This window comes from Dasypus novemcinctus, chromosome 21 (assembly GCF_030445035.2).
Source record: "Dasypus novemcinctus isolate mDasNov1 chromosome 21, mDasNov1.1.hap2, whole genome shotgun sequence".
NCBI lineage: Eukaryota > Metazoa > Chordata > Mammalia > Cingulata > Dasypodidae > Dasypus > Dasypus novemcinctus.
This window is the reverse complement of record NC_080693.1, coordinates 34,977,172-34,994,837: the sequence shown is the minus strand read 5'-3', so window position 1 is coordinate 34,994,837 and position 17,666 is coordinate 34,977,172. Positions and strand designations below refer to the sequence as shown.

The window sequence follows — 17,666 nt, the reverse complement described above, 5'->3', positions numbered from 1 at the left end:
GGCTCCAGTTCACACCAGAGATGCCCAGGCCAGGGCTAAGGACCATGGGAGAGGCTGAAGGAGCAGGACAGGAAGGGGCCCAAAGACAGGGCCTGTAAGTCTCAGAAACTGGCAGCTCTGCAGAGAAAGGAAACAATCATTGCCTCCTTTTTCCTCTCTAGGAAAGAAAAAAAAAAAAGAAAGAGAAGGGTGGGTGAGGGTGGTGTGAGGAAGCCCTGGAGCAGAGCAGCCCAGGCCCACGGCCTCTGGCCAGTCCTGAGAGCCCAGTGGGTCCTACAAATAGTATTAACTTTCTATGTGACACAACACAGCCTTGCCTCCTACCTGCCACACATTTTGTAGGCACACACACACACAGGCTCTGAGGACACAACACTTGCGCCCACGCTTTCTAGGGAGTGGTGTGTCTTCCCTGGGAGACTGTCTGGCTCTTCCAGGGCATGTGTCGAGTCACCGGTCTTTGCATCCCCAGTGCCTTCCTAGCACAGTGGTACCAACCTTGCCTACACGGTGAAAGCACCTGGGATTTAAAAATACTGATGCTTGAAATGCCCTCCCCCACACACCCCCACCCCACCCCATAATTTCTGATTTAATTGGTCTGGGAGGAAGTCCTGGACATTGGGGTTTTTTCAAGTTCCCCAGGTGATTCTTATGTATAGCTAAGGCTGAGAACAGCAGGGCTTATTATAAAGCCAGCCTAAGGCTTAGCACAGAGGTGCCCATTTGTTAAACGAATGAGTGAATGAATGACTTCATTGTGACCATGGGCAGGTGATTTAAATTTCCCTCCTCTGCAAAATATGCCTGTACTGGATCTTTTAGAGAGTTAATATGAGATTGGAACAGAACATATATATATAAGGGCTTTGGTTCTCTAAGATTGGTCCCCAGGCCAACAGTATCAGAGTCGTCTGGGAACTTACTTGAAATGCAAATTCTGCAGCCCCATCTCTGACCTTCCAAATCAGAAACTCTGAATATGGAGGTGAGGGGGAGAATCTGGCATCTGTGTTTTAATAAGCCCACCATGTGACTGTGTTGCACACTGAAGTTTGAGGACCACTGCTTTAAAGGAATTATTCACAGGAGTGAAGAATAATAGTGATTAAGAATGCGAACTCCAGAGTCAGACTGCCTGGTTCAATCTTAGCTCTTCAGTGTAGAATGGGGAAAATAATAGTACCTACCACATAGGACCACTGTAAGGGCTACATTAGTTAGAGCATGCAAGCTCCAAGAACGGAGTCAGCACATACATTTTCAATGAGTTTTGACTATTATCTATCTAATGATCATTAAAGAAAAAGTGGCATCCTAAGTAAAATTTGCAGGTAACTGAAGCCTATCACCTTTAAGGGGCAAAATATTTTCTAAAATTAGTTTTCTAAATTCTATTAAGGGAAGCGGACTTGGCCCAATGGATAGGGCGTCCGCCTACCACATGGGAGGTCTGCGGTTCAAACCCCGGGCCTCCTTGACTCGTGTGTAGCTGGCCCATGTGCAGTGCTGATGCGCGCAAGGAGTGCCGTGCCATGCAGGGGTGTCCCCCGTGTAGGGGAGCCCCACGCGCAAGGAGTGCGCCCCGTAAGGAGAGCTGCCCAGCGTAAAGAATGTGCAGCCTGCCCAGGAGTGGCACCACACACACGGACAGCTGACACAACAAGATGACGCAACAAAAAAGAAAACACAGATTCCCGGTGCTGCTGATAAGGATAGAAGCAGTCACAGAAGAACACACAGCGAATGGACACAGAGAGCAGACAGCTGGGGGTGCGGGGGGAAGGGGAGAGAAATAAATAAAAAATAAATCTAAAAAATAATAAATTCTATTAATATTTGCAACCATAAAATAACAAGCATTTATACACCCTCTACGTCTTTAAGGAAAACACTCTGAACTCCCCTCAAAGATCTCAGACTCTGAGAGTTCCCTCTTTGACCAGATGTACTTCCGTGCTATCCTTGGATTGAAGGGCATGTCGGCCCCACTGCAATGACTCTGGACTGGACACCTTGGTCCTGACTTCCCAGCCCACGCTAGTGGATGGCTCTGCCTTGGCTCCTACTGAGAAAATGAAGGTCTTCAGACAAAAGTACCCTCAACATTTTTCTTCTTCCAAAATAATGCCTCTAGATCTTTGCTCTCCTCCTCTGCCCCCAGCTCTGAGGGAGCTTCTGTGCCCACTCCTCCACCTGCTTCTAATTTCTACTCTCACTGTCTCCTCCAGGATGTTCCCATCAAATGAATCCTCTCTCCTGACTTCACTTTCAAAGCTCAAGCACCCTCAAAATAGCTGCCTTAATAAGAAGGACGTGTGGGAAAAAGTTAACAGTAGTTATAGCTGGATGGAAGGATTATGGGTCTTTTTATTTCCCCTTCTTATAAGCTTATAAGCTTTTACAGTTTTACAGTAAATATATATTTTTGTAACAAGGGGGAATAAACACACAATATAGGTGGACTGGGGGGTGGCTGTTTTAAGGAGTTCCCTAAAGCCACTGCCCGTCTCTCTTCTCTCCTTCCCTTTGTGCAATGAGCCTTCCCCATTGCCTCGGTTCATTTACTAGACAGCCTGCCTTCTGGCCCACCAATGTCCAAGCCTCCCTCAAAGTCCACCAGCCTCTTCCTAGGCACTGCGGCCAAAATGAAGCCTGGCTATGGCTATATGAGGAAGGCCAGATGCTCTTTGTTTCTGTGTATCTGCTTTTTCGTTCTTTTGTCCCCCATCAGCTGTCATTCCGCCTGTCAGTGTTTCTATCTCCAGCAGTCTCACTTCCTTCTAATTTGCTGTTTCTGCCAAAGGCTAGAAAGCCAGATAACCAATCCTGATAGAAGGGTGTCCAAGGCAGAACAAGTGGGATATCAGCAGAACCTGCAGGTTCTCCCGGGAATGAAGAGCCTGGGTTTTCACACAGGCTTTGTGTCCTCCAGTTTGGCAGCTCCAGGGCCTTTTTGGCTCACCTGCCACTCAGCAGTGCTCCAGGAAGTGATTTCTGGGTGACTGAGGCATCACTTTATCTGCATGGTCCTGCCTGACTCACTAGTGAACACATATCCTCCCCCACTCCTGTCTTCTATTTGCAAGACTGATTCCTGTCAGGGCTGTCTCTGAAATGGCCGGTGCTACTGACGCGATCGTCTCAAAGCAGTTTCACTTCCCCTCATGCAAAAGGCAGGCCCCTTCATTCAGCGGGGAAGAGCTGAGGTCGCAACCCCGATCGTCTTCACAGGCAACCAGGACCCACCCCTCAGCTGCTCAAAGGCTGGTGTTTCTCGGGTCATCACTCAGTGTAACCCACAGTTCTGGGAGCCACAGCCAGACACCCCAGGCCCTTCCCTTTTCGAGGCTCCCTCTCCCCAGCCCACCCAGTCTCACCCCACCGCTCCCTGCCACAACTCCTTGCCACCAGAGCCTTTACTCACACAGGCCTCGCCACCATCCTCCCCTTCCTGCCCGCCCCTCCCCATCTTTGAAGGCCTATCCTATCCTGAAGGCCCACCTCCTCCATGAAGTCTTCCGTAAAACCCAAGGCCCGCATGGTGAAGTACTGCAAAGAGCGTGGACTCAGAAGCCAGGTACATTCGGGTCTAAATCCCAGCTCTGCCTCTTGCTGGCTGACCTAAGGGAAAGTTACTCAACTTCTTGGAATTTCCACTTAAAATAATATAATACACACCTCGTGGGGCTGTTGTGAGAACTAGAAGAGATAATGCATGTAAAGCACTGACCATTATGCCTGGAAAGTCATAGGTAGTGAACAAATTATTAGCATTAAGTTATTAAATTATCATTAAACTCCACAGCACTCACTGTCTCTCCTTATAAATCACCACATACACATGGTGGTTTTGATTATACTGAATATGGTCCTCTATTATATACAGTAGAGACACTTACTACATGGGTGACTCAGCGTGAAAAAAAAAGTATAGTCAAAATTACTCCTGAAAATCCCTTAAATTGCCCACAAAGTACGGTATACATGTCTGGTGTATACTACTATACACAATATAGCTATACAAAAGTGTAATGTATACAGTTATGTACGGCACATAATAAAAATAAAATACAACTTTTACAATTTTACACTGCAGTATACAGTTTCTTACACAACCACAGAGTTGAATTTATTTAAGTTCTATGCGCATATGCCACAACCACACAGCATAAACTAATGTTTTAAATGGTAATCGATTTATGTCCTATATTTAAGGCTTTTCTCCCTGAAGAGCAGGGACCATTTCCTACTTTCTTTATATCCAGCCCAGCCCCCAGCACCAGGCGCACATAGGCGTTCAATAAATATCCACTGGATTTCCCTGACTGACCTGAAGGCGAATGTACAACAGGCTGCATGGAAGAGAATGGGGAGGAAGGAGATACACAGGGTAACAACTTCAACTACCCTGTTCTCCCACGCTGGTGGCAAGGAGTGAGCTAACAGTCCTTGGCTCTGTTTCCGGCACTCGGCCAGGTAGAGTGGCTAAGGAGAGCTGGGGCCAGGCCAGATCTGAATCCAGTTCTCTGAGGCACAGGACGCTGTGAGGGGTGAAAGAAATGGTTTGCTCACTCAGCTAGCACTGAGGTGTTACACCGGGGACGCACATGCCTGCTTTTTCCTCAGTGTCTGACAACTAGACTGAGCTTGAGGCAGGGGTTGCATCTTTTTGGTTGTATCCCCAGGACCTACCTAGCACTGGGCCAGGCTCAGAGACTGGTGCTGAACGCACATTTCAGTGACTGAAGGAAACAAGATGAAGGGGACATAGTTTCTGCCCTCAAAAAAGCTACAGACCAGCAGAGGAGATAAGAAATGTTCCAAGTATTTATAATCCAAGTTAGAATGTGCCCAAAGCTCCGACATGGGGAGGGGCATCAGTGACATTCTATGGAAGTTCAGAGGTGGGGTCTTTTCCAGTTGGGGAGTTAGGCAAGACAGCGTGAAGCTAGGCATCGAAGGAGAGGAGGAATTTTGTAATGTGGAAATGAGGTAGGAAGGGAATTTCAGGGCAAAGCAGCAATATAGGGAAAGGCCAAGAGATGGGAAGGCATGAGACACGAGCGTGGGCTGTAAGCTTGGATGAAGTGTAGGACACACATAGGAAAACAGAGAGAGACAAAGCTGGCAGGGTAGGCAAGGCCCAGATCAAGGAGGCTCTGTGTGCCGCAGTGGGCCTGGGTTCCTTCTGCTGCCCATTACCCTGTCCTCCATTCTCAGCTTAGAGCACTCCAATTTTCTCAGCATGCAACTTAGGCCTGGCCAGTAAGAATTTCAAGTCTTCTGTCTGTAACGGTTGGTTCTTGAAAGCACATGACCTAATTAACATCACGGAGGTATAATGAAACTTTTACTGGGATTATGGAGGCACACTTCTTATCCCCCGAGTCTTGAATCTGAGGCTGTGCCACTTTACCACTACTTGTCTGAGGACAAAGCCAGCATGGAAGATGAGCTGAGAGCCAAAAAAGACTGTGTCCTTGACACACTGTTTACCCTTCCAGATAAAGCTGAGCTTATAGCCAGTTCTATATCTGGACTTTTCTGATATTTTCCCCCCTCCCCCGCCCCCCAATGGCTCCCTTGTCTGTCTGCTCATCTTCTCTAGGAGACACTGGGAACCAAACCCAGGACCTCCCATGTGGGAGGTGGGCACGCAATTGCTTGAGCCATATCCACTCCCCTTTTCTGATATTTACCCAATGCATTCTTTTATTTTAAGCCAGTTGAGCTGGGCTTTCTGTCACTTTCAATCAAGAGCTGTACCTGTGACAAGTGCAAGGTGAGCAGTCTGAGAAGGAAGAAGGCACATATTGAGCACTTGCCAAAGTCACACATAGTGCTCCTTGCTCTCCTCACAAAACCCTGTGAGGTAAACGTAAAAAAAAAGCCTGGGAAACTGAGGCTTAGAGAGGTTAAATAACTTGCCCACTATCACAAAGACAGTGATGGGTAGGGACCTGATTTGGACGCAGGTGTTTCTGACTCCAGAGCCAGGCTTCGTTTACTCCACCACCTGTGTGGAAAACAATGGGAGTCACTGCAGGATTCTGGAGAGTGAAGGAGGCATGATGAAACCTGTGCATTAGAAATGTTGATCGAGCAGAAAGACATAGGCTGGGGTTCTTAACCTTTTTTGTTCCATGGACCCCTTTGCCAGTCAGGTGAAGTAAATACTAATGTAATTTATTTATTGCATGCATTCATAAGTGAAGGAAATGCTAGATTTCAGTTAGAGATCAGAGAAAATAAAGATCAGTTGATTTTTTCCAATTCAAGCTCATGGACCCCGGAAACCTTTGCACAGACCCCCTGGGTGTTAAGAATCCCTGATGTAGGGGAAGGGAAGGAGGCTGGAAGCTTAAAGACCACTAGAAAGCTGAGGTGACAGCCCAGGTGAAAGATAACGAGGTTCTGCCTTAGGATTCTGGCAGTGGATGGGGAGGAGGAAGGTGATGCAAGAGTAAGAATCAGCTGGACTTGGTGACTGTTGTGTAAAGATGGGAAATGGGCACAAAGAGGGTAGGAGGAGTTGCGGGGGAAGGAATGAGAAACTCCAAGGTTTCCAGCGTGGGAGCCTGAGAGGACAGTGTAAAGTAAAGCCACCATCCAACATAGAGATGTCATTTGGAGAGAAAATGATAATTTGGAAAAGAATGAGACCAAGGTTCTACATAACATCTGACCCGATTTATTTCCCCAGTTCCCCTTTAAATCAAAACTCCAAAAAGAAAAAAAAAGTCTATAAACACTGTCTCCATAAATACATATTAATTGCACAGTGCTTGTAATACTGGTTTACAATGTATAAAATGTCATTGTACTCTTTATTGAGGGGACTTGGGGGCTGGAGAGGGCCTGGAACATTTTGACTTTTGGGGGTAGGCGGGATCACCGTCACCTGCGACAGGTGCGGTCTCCCGGAAGGACGGCCACTTCAAAGGCTCCTCAGCACCAGGCCTGGGACCCCAGCAGTGTTATCTGTCCTCAGAGAAAATGCCAGCGCGAGAGGGTCTTCCTGATTCGCTTTTACTCCTATTGGGTGTGTGTGTAATAAAATATCTTCTCTTTCGTGAAATAACTGGACAGTTGGCAGTGACCGGCTACTTAAAAAAGTGATTGGCACCCTTTGATGTAACAAACTTATTTGTGAAATTTTACTGGCTGTCCATGACAAGTGTAACCCCAAGTAGAAGAGAACAGAGCCCCTCGAAGGAGCCTAGGGATGACCTCAGAGAGGGGAACGGGGTGGGGAGACAAGGCTAAGAGCAAACCTGGAGCAGCCACAGCAGCACGTTCTTCCGGCCGGGGCCCAGACACCCCACGCCGCGGGAGCCGGGGGCGGGGCCAGAAGAGGTGGGGGCAGAGGCAGGCCCACGCCGCGCCCGCGCTCCCGGGCCCCGCCCGCCGGCCGGCGCAGGGGCGGAGCCAGGCCCGGCACATGCGCCGAGAGGCCCGGAATGACTCGACCTGCCACGCCGTGAGAGCCCAGCAGAGGGCGGCCGCCCCCCTCTCACCGAGCCACCGGCGTCGCCGAGACCGCGGGATTTCACCTCAGCGGGGCCGGCCTCTGGGCCCCGCCCCCAGGAGGCGTCCCGAGGGAGCTCGAAGCCAGTGGGGGCTGCAGCGGCAAGATGGCTTCTTTGCTTACCCCGGGAAGATAACGGCAAAAGGAGACCGGGATGAGCTCGATGTCGACTTTGTTTTGATCCCCGCTCTATCCCCCAAAGCCTAAAACAGTCCCTACACACAGCAGACACTCAGTAAATGCTGACTGCATAAAATAAATGAATGGATGAATAAATGGCTCTTAAGGGAGGCCCCTGAGCCTGTGTGGTGGGGAGCGGCCCTGCACAAGCAATCCGGAAGAGTGTGTGGCCGGCCCCTGGCCAGTCCGGGGTGGCCAGTCATAGCTGCCTGTCCCAGAGGCTTAGGGCCCAGGCCCCCAGGCCCTGCCTTCCCATACTCGGGATTTGCTCAGACCGTGGTGCCACCACACCATCTCGTGGGCACAGAGCCCAAGCAGGGACAAAAGAGCTTGCCCTCTCTCCCAAGACCAAAAGTCTGTCTCTGAAGAGTGTGGCCTTGGCTGCTTGCAGAGACCACCTGACTAGCTGGCCCAGCAGAATGGCGGCTCCCTGAGGAATCTCACCTGCTGGGGATTTCCTCATGGCACCCGGGGATTTCCACGCTGCCTCTGCTTAACCAGGCTGCCACATGGCTCAAAGCCAAGGGCCAAACTTGAGGATGGTTTTCCCAAATCTTTTACAACCCTGCTCCAAATCTCACCAAGACTTGGATCACTTCTGAGTCTCCTAATGCCCCACATACACCATATCCCCTTCCCCCAGGAGACGTGAGAGAATAAGCATAATCAAGCATTGTTCTTCTCTTTTTCATATAAACGACAACTCTTCTCTCTTTCCACAGAAAAAAGGAAAATCAGTTTAAGGCTTGGTCACACAGACTTAAATAAAATTACCAGAAAGAAGTTCCTAGGTGTGAGAATTGGAGGCAGGCGGTGCTTATTGTCAAAGGCAGGGGGGCTCCTTTAGATAAGCCTTGGGTTCTTTCAAACACTGAACATTCAGTAAATATCTGAGGATCTGCATGTTCACCCCTGGAAGCCCCTATTGAGTCTGTTTCTAGAACTCTTTGAAATAAAAATAAAACACATAAAACACAAACCCATACGTCTGGAGGCTCCTATTGAGCCTGCTTCTAGAACCCTTTTGAAGTAAAAATAAAGCACAAACCCAGTCTCAATAGAGGCAGGAAGGAAGAAGCAAAAGCTTCTACCGTTCCTACCATCCCACCACTTCTGCATTAATAGCCCTGGCCAAATCCACTAGGACATGTAAGCACCTGTGCATTACAAAGCTGGGCAGAAGACATGCTTGGTGAGGTGGGGAAGCACTTCCCCAGATGTGGTGGCACACATCCAGGAACCTGCTACCCTGGGGCATCAGGATTCCAGAGCTGGTGAAGTGTAGAAATTGCCAGAGAGGACAAATCTTTGAGAGAAAGAGAAAACAAAGACAAGCCCTCAAGAGTACCCCACTAATTCTTTCTGGGAGCTGCCTAGAGCTGCAATGTCCACTATGGTGGGCACTAGCCACATGTGGCTATTTAAATTGAAATTAAATTGTAGTGGAAACCATGGGGGTACTTCTGGTTTAATTAAAGTAAAATAAAATTTAAAATTCAGTTTCTCTGTCATACTAGACACATTTCAAGTGCTCAATAGCCAAATGTGGCTAGTGGCTACCCAATTCAATAGCACAGATTACAAAATATTTCCATCTCTGCAGAATGTTCTATTGGAATACAGGTCTGGTCTAGAGATTCCCCTTTCAGCTTGTCCTGGTTACCCTTGCCTAAGTCTCCTTCAAGTGATGACCCTGACTACCTGCAGTTACACACAGAGACACACACCTCACTCCAGAGTCTACTTAGACCCCTGGCCCCTCGAGCTTGAGACACAGCCCTTGGCCTCTAGGCTTCAGAAAGGTGGGGGGGGGGGGGGTAGTACTGTAGCCAGAACCGTTTAACATCCAGTTTGGAAGCAGAGGCCAGATGCCAAGGGGCTGAAAAGGCAAGGCTGAATTGAAGCATGCTGCTCCGCCCCCCGCTCAAGGCGTCCCAGGCCTGGGAGAAAGCCCCTTAGTGCCACACAATTGTTCCTTGTTTCTGCATCCCTGGGCCATGCTTGGGTAAGACATCTGGAATGTAGTGGCTTGAGGCCCTGGAGGGCTTCCCCACATCACCCACTGCTGGACTCCTCTGATCCTAGGGCTGCCAGAGAGAGAAGTCCCAGAAGAATCCTGAACTTCTAAGGGCAAATAAGGTCAATGAAGTCCCAGCCTAGACACAGGCCAGGGGTTTTTCCAAGGAGTAGCAAGGACCATAACTGGGCTACTCACTGCATTAGCTGATGAACTAAATGAGGAAGAAGAGGGCGTGGTGGAGAGAAGTGCGATATGCTGGAGAGGCTCAAGCAAGCTCCACTAGCCTGGGGTCCACGGAAGAACAAGAGCATGAGTCTCATCACTATCACATCCTATCACCAGCACTCAACTTGAGGGGGTTTGCTGTAGTAGTTAGAAAGTCGGGACAAGCTCATGTGTGTACTCGAAGGAGCAGAGGACAGACCAGGGAATTGGCAGGTTGGGGCTGTCTCTCTGCTCCGTGCCTCAGTTTTGCCTTCAATTCCTTTTTAGCCCTAATCCAAATGTGCTCTCATGGGCAGGACAGGCATGAAGAAACTAAATAAGTTGTAGAAAGACCCCAAAAAGTGGGTTGGTTCAACTGGAAAACGAATAAGTAGAAAGAGCCCTGGCACTCCAAATGTACTGGCATCAGCCAAGAATGGGACTGGAGAAAGTTGTAGAAAAGCAGCACAATTTAAAAAGCTGCAGTTTAGTGCAGTTTAGAAACTCTGAGGGCATGCGGCTCTGCATCAGCTTGGTGACCTCACTGGGCCTTATGTTCACCTGAAACGCACCTTGGACAAAAGCACCAGTGTGGGGGCACAGTAAAGTCCCCCCCCCAATCCATGAGCAGAGCTGAGTCATTAAGCAGGGTCTATGGCATCCCTAGGGGCAGATGGTCCACAAAGCTACCAGGCACCAATACATCCTGGGGCAGAGCACATCCTAACATGTCAGGATATACTGATGATGACGACAACACTCACTTTTGAGCACTTAATATGTGCCAGGCACTATTACAAACAATTCACATGTATTGATTAATTCTCAAAACCACCATACAAGGAAAGGACTTTTTTTTTTTTTTTGAGGTACTGGGCACTGGGGATTGAACCTAGGATCTGGTACGTAGGAAGCCAGCACTGAACCACTGAGCCACACTGGCTCCCCTGAGATGATTTTTTCATTTGTTGTGCTTGTTTGTTTTTAGGAGGCATCAGGAACTGAACCCGGGACCTTCCATGTGGGAAGCAGGCATTCAACGGCTTAAGTCACATCTGCTCCCAAACAGATTATTATTATTCTCATTTGATAGATGAGAAATATGAGACACAGAAATTAAATAATTTACCGAAGGATTAGAGTTAGTAGGTAGCAGAGCCTGAATTCGATCCCAAGCAGTCTGGCTCCAGAGTCCGTGCCTTAACTAATATATAACAATGTTTATACACTGCAGGACCATGCAGAACTCCTGGCTTGCAGGTTTTTCTTCCTAGGCTGCCCTGTGCTCCTCTTTCTCTTCACAGAATGAGCTGAAAGCAATTCCTACAGCCAAAGCCAGCCCTTCCATCCAACTCCATATCGGCCAAGTATCTGTTTCTATGGCAATAAGAGAGCTGTAGGTTTTGGAGTTTGAGGAGAATGGGGGGTGAGAGGATAGGGGACTCTTTATAACATAGTCCCTCTTTCAGAGGCACAGATAGAGACTTCAAAACAGTGGTCCAAGGAAGATTAAGAGGTTGGGGGAGGGAAGCAGATTTGGCCCAACCGATAGGGCGTCCGCCTACCACATGGGAGGTCCGCGGTTCAAACCCAGGGCCTCCTTCACCCGTGTGGAGCTGGCCCATGCGCAGTGCTGATGCGCGCAGGGAGTGCCCTGCCACGCAGGGATGTCCCCACGTAGGGGAGCCCTACGTGCAAGGAATGTGCCCCATAAGGAGACCCACCCAGCGCGAATAAAGCACAGCCTGCCCAGGAGTGGCACTGCACACACGGAGAGCTGACGCAGCAAGGAGATGATGCAACAAAAAGAAACACAGATTCCTGGTGCTGCTGATAAGGATAGAAGCGGTCACAGAAGAACACACAGTGAATGGACACAGAGAGCAGACAACTGGGGGGTGGGACAGGGAGGAAGAAAAATGAATAAAAAATAAATCTTAAAAAAAAAGAAAAAAAGACGTTGGGGGAAGCGGGAGGGGAAGAGGACCCAAGGCCCTGATAGAAGAAGGAAATCTCTGCCTTCTTCCCCAGATGCCATATCCCCATGGTTTGCGGTCAGCTCTCCTCTGGATAGAGAATGTACAGGCTGCTTAGAAGCATTGGGAGCTGACGGCAGAAGTGCTGTGGAAAGGTCTTAGGGAAAAGGAAAGAGGACTACCAGTCTAACTTCTGCTGTGTGTGTGTGTGTGACATTGAGGCCATTCCCAAGCTGGGTGTCCTGCTCCAGAGCCCAGTTCTACTCCCAAGATCAGGGCCAGGTAATTTTGGGTGGAGGCAGCCCTGAGAAAGGAATGCACACCACTGTCTGCCCAGGGTATCTCGCCTCCCATGAGGGAAGGTGAGGGCATTTTGGGTAGGGTGGTCAAGCTGGCACCCATTACCTTCCCCGAGCCTCATTCCTGCCCGTCCCCCACCATGCTTAAACAAGAACCTCCTGTCATTGTCCAGAAATCCTGCAGCCAGACTCCCAGGCTGCCTGTGGAATAGGGGCTCTGCCAGGCAAAGCCAAGGGCTAAGGGGACTAGGGATGTTTGCTGGTCACTTGATTCCAGGAAGACAGACCACAGCAGTCCCCCCAGGCTCTTCAGGCGGCAGGCCCAGTTTCCCTCTTGCTTCTATTGATCTTGACACACAGCCAAGTGACTGGGGACTGGGCCTCCGCCTGTGTCCTTTAGGTAACCCAGGCCGCCTGCTGAGGAGGGATGCAAGGCTACGCCAGGCCCAGCAAAGGCTGGGTCCCCTAGTGCTGGAGGTGCCAAGCACACAGTCTCCCAGCCTGGGCATTTCCAAGGAGGGCTAGGTAGAAGATGCCAGCCCACCATGGGAGAATCCTTTGACTGCTCTGAAGCCAGTGCTTCCACAGTCAGCCCCACAACCAAACCAGTCCACAAATGAGAGAGCTGGGGTGGGGGTGGGGGGAGGGCAAGGATACAGGGACCCAGCAGCCCTAGCACAAGATCATATCAGACCCTTCCCTTTGCCATTCCCTGAAGATTCTAGTAATCTCTGGATACTTTCCCCCTGATGGAGCTAGGGATGAAACCGGGTGCCACAGGAAGTTATGATGGTCTCATGCTGCCTGACAGTGCTGTCACTGCTTGGCCTCCAGCCCATGCCACCCTGGGCTAAGAGCTACCCTTTGGCAGATGTCTGTGCTTCTAGAGAAAGCACAGGCCCCCTGACCATAGGGATGGCACTGTCAGCCTTTCTCCTCCACAGAACCAAGCCCAGAGTGTGTCATGGAGCAGGTGTTCATCAAGGCCTGCCAACAAACCCCCTGACCATGCTGAGGCTCTGGGGCACTCATGCCTGGCCTTCCCTACGGCCCCCCAAAGCCATCCGCCTCCCTACCCCTCACTCAGCCCTCTTCTGCCCCAGAGCCAGGGCAGCCACACATCCTGCTGCCAGAGAAGAGAACCCAGGAAGTGCCTTCTGGGAAATCTCCCTTGCTTGTACCCTGCTTGTCACAGGGCATGGCAGTGAAAGACGCTAGGAGGGGAGGGAGGAAGTGAGTCAGCTCCTTGCAGAAATGGGAAGGGGAGGGAGGAGCCAGCAGAAGTGAGATCAGGGGGCAAGAGGCACAGAGGCCGGAAAGGTCATTAAGAGAGGAAAGCAGGCCCTAGAGGCACTGGGGCCCACAGAGTGGACAGATATGGGTGACAAATTCTGCAGTGTCACCTCCTGCCGAGGCCAGGCCAGAGAACCTGGGTCTGGCAGGCACGGCCCCACCTGAAGATGGAATCCAAGACGCTCCCCTTCCTGACTCATGTACTGGCCAGAGGAAGTGCAGCCTTGTGGGACATGGCCGGCTTCCTCTCTCCTCACAGAGGTGGAGTCTCTGGGCTTTGAGGCCTCCCGCCGCCTCTGCTGAGCCCTACAGCTCCAGACACACAGGTTCCCCGACCCGGCCCATGGGGGAGACAGTCAAGTCTTTGGGGGGATCCAAACTGAGCCTGGACCCCAAGAGCAGAGTGGCTGGGGCTGCCCTAGCCCTGTCTAGTAGCCCCTGCCCATGCAGGAGCTGTCCCCAGTCTCCAGCTGGAATCTGTTGCTCTGACTGGGAAAAATCCTTGTGAAAATTCCCAGCCTGCCAACATTCGGGCATGCAGGCTGCCTGGGTAAAGCAGCAGAGGGGAAGAGGAAGCTCTGAGCCCTGACGGTCAACGTTCTACCTCCTCGGAGACCTGCAGCCACTAAGACTCGTATATTCCTCCAGGGTCCCCAGGGCGGGACACTGTGTGGCCCCCATGTAACCCTGAGTCTGCTTCTCCCCAAAGCTGAGCGCCCGTCACCGGGGCTCCAGGGCAGGGCAGGGAGCGGGCTGCCCCAGGACCCCCCTCCTCCAGCCCCTTCCCCTGCTCCTGCCTCAGGATGCCTACCAGGCATGTCACTCCTCTACTCCTGCAGAGGCGCCAAGCCCCCAGGGACACAAGAAACAGTCAGTGGGTGGGGGGAGGACGGGGCAACACACTATAGGCAAATCACCAAGGCCAGTCGGGAGTGAGAGTTCTAGGAACCAAAACAGCTAAACAATGAAAACTGGACAGAGAGAACGGGAAGCCAGTTCCAGTCATTCCCCAAAGTCCAGTGCTCTCATGAAGTGCTCCAGCACTGGAGAAATAAGAAGATAACTAATTAATTACAATCTTTTTTTTTTCGCGAGGGGCAGCTCTCCTTACAGGGCGCACTCCTTGTGCATGGGGCTCCCCTACGCGGGGGACACCCCTGCATGGCAGGCACTCCTTGCGCGCATCAGCACTGCGTGTGGGCCAGCTCACCACACGGGTCAGGAGGCCCTGGGTTTGAACCCTGGACTTCCCATATGGTAGGTGGACGCTCTATCCGTTGAGCCACGTCTGCTTCCCTTAATTACAATGTTGATGAAAGCTACGAAGGGGGAAGATGGGGTGCTGCCAGAGTGGGGCCTGAGTGGTCCAGGGGGAACCAAGGAAGACTTCCCTCGGGAAGCGATATTCAAACTGAGGCTAAAGTATATGAGTGGATGAGGGAGGGCAGGGAAAAGCATTATAGACAAAGGAACAGCAGGGACAGGATATGGAGACCAACAAGAAGGCACTCCCACCACCTGCTAGACACCCTGCTAGGCCATGCCCCCCAATCTCTCACACACAAACAGGAAACTAGATGGCAGGGAAGCCTGCTCCAGGTCGAAGGTGACACCCCAGAGATCCTGCTACTCCAAGTGCTGTGGAGATCAGTGAGAGTGCACCAGTAAGGGCCAAAGAGATGAAAAGGGCAATGGCCCTGCCCCCTACCCTGGGGGCCTAGCGGGGGACATGCACGTTTAAGGGCAACAGTCCACACCTCCTCCACCCGTGGGATTAACCCAGACGCTGCCAAGCCTCTCTTCCTCCTCTCACGGCTTCTCACTCCCCCCTTTCCCGGTACCTCTCCCAGATCCCACAGGATTCAGCCCTGCCTGCTGCCACTTGGGCTCACCTCCTCTGGGCTAATCCCAGGAGAGGCTGAGAGCAAGATACTCCCTTCTGCAGCACCCCCAGAGGACAGTCCCTCTTCCCCTCCGGAGGGACAAAGAAGATGTGAGGGGGCTCCTAATGACCAGGGGCAGCAAATATCAGAGGGCCCAGGCCCGGGTTAGGCAGTGGATTTGTAAAAACCCTGTTCAGTATACCAGTTAAGAGCAAGGAGTGGATGGCTTGAGTTCAAATCCTAACAAGCCCTTGTAGCTGTGAAACCTTGGGCAAGCTACTATCCTCAGCCTCTCTGTAATCTAGTTTCCTCATCTGTGCAATCCAGGTCATTACAATAACTATTTTGTAGGGTGTGGTGAAAGTTAAATGAGTAAGTATACGTCAACAAGCACCTACAGCAGCGCCTGACATATGGCAATTGCTAGCCATCATCCTTGTCCTCGCTGTGATTTCTTAGACCCTTCCCCCAAGGCATTTCTTTCCAGTTGGATCTTTTTTTTTTTTGTCTTTATTTTTTTAATGTTACATTAAAAAAACACGAGGTCCCCATATACCCCCCACCCCCCTCCAGCTGGATCTTAATTGATCAATTAACACAACTTAGGGAGCATTAGGTGCCAGGCACTGTGCTGGGCACCACACAGAACACTGGGCAAACACCCCACATTCTCCCTTGGCCCAGCGCCTGCACGGTGTGGCCGGGCCAAGCCAGGGCAAACACCACACCCTGGTTCTGAGGCACATGTGGTAGGAGCTAAAGGGAGCCAGAGTGCGACCTGAGTCTAAGGAAACAGTTTCCCAACCAAACGAGAGCCAACAACTGAAAAAATTTGCCTTGCTGACACCATCCCCTGTAGTCAACAGAACAGAAGTTGCTGCCAAACATCACGCAGGACGCTAGGGATGGCTGGGGCCCCCCCAAACTGCACAGCAGGGGTGGGGAGACATGAAAACTCCCCTCCTTCATGGCGCCTGCCTGGCCGAGTGGGCGCCCATGGTGCTGCCGGATGCCCAGGGCACTTCCGTGTCCGCTGCCCAGAACTGACAGCGGAGGCCTGCCCAGGCAGCAGGGGGCCCCCGGCCCAGCTGGGTCCCTGGTGTCCCCCGCCAGATGCTGCTCTCCACCAGGAGGAGACTCAGCAGCTTAGTGCCGTGGGACAGCGGGGGCCCTGCTGGCAGGCAGAGCACGTGCTTGTGGTTTCTGGGAAATGCTACAGAGATTTGCAGCATTTTTTAAATACTTGTGTTCCCACCCGCCACACATCCCCCTTCACCCCACTCCCCACCCACCCCCAGTCAGGGTGTTTGCATATCTGGTATTTTCCAGAACCATTTCCATGTAAGTAAGGGAGATCAGAAGAGAGCAGAAGGCAGGGTAGTGTGGATGTCAGGGCAGGCCAGTGGAGTTCTACCCAGAGACAGCAGCCAAGGCAGGTGACCCCAAAGCTCTGCCCCCACACCAGGGCTCCAGGCTAGTGACCACCAGTGACCATGGCACACACCCACCTCCAGTTCAATGTTGCCTGGGCACTGTGCCCACCGCCCACAGGCTCGGTGGCCAAGGCACTCTGCAGCTGTGGTTTGTTTAGCATCTCACAGGGACGAAGGTGTCTCTGAGGGCACAGAGGGGAGACCTTGCAGAATAAGGACGGCCTGTCTACCACTCTATCCTGCTGTTCCCAGGCACCCCATTAATCCAGGATAGGTAACCCCCAAAATACTCCCAGAGACCTTCCACCCACCAGTTCTCATGTCCTTGGGACCTACCCACTGGTCCCGCTACTTTAACCCTCGTTACCAAAAGGACTTAGTTTTGGCTTCCCTCTGGGCCCCCAAGTTGGGGCTTTCATGTGGTGAGACTTGCTGATTCCAGGGGTGCCTGGAGCTCTGGTACAAAATGAAGTTAGAATTTCCTGTTTTAAAAAAAAATCTCCAAGGATCATTTGGAGTAAAATGAGGAACAGAGCTTTCTAGAACACTGGGCCCGGGCAGCAGCCAGCTGCTGTGCAACCGCCAGAACCTTGAGGAAAGCCCAGTGCTCAAAACCAGCCCGGCAGACCTGGAAACAGTCCAAGTGAGTCTCCCCTAAGAACTCTGTAACCCCCACACCCCCACCCCACCCCTGCTCCTGACAGCACCTAGGCCCTGGGTGCAGGCTGACGAGACTCACACCACTTCCGCTCATACAGTTTCCAGGGCTTCCATGACAGGAAAGGGGTCTCCCCTGCCCTTCCCCAGATGCCGGCAACCCTAACTGCAGGGTCCCTGCTGACTGCAC

The 17,666-nt window shown here is 51.4% G+C and overlaps 1 protein-coding gene across 16 annotated transcripts in view; it reads right to left on the bottom strand.

Annotated features, from left to right (window-relative positions):
- The window catches only part of MYO18A (myosin XVIIIA), a 95,810-nt gene that overhangs the window by 63,192 nt on the left and 14,952 nt on the right, over positions 1–17,666 (bottom strand). The gene's annotated exons all lie outside the window — the stretch shown is intronic.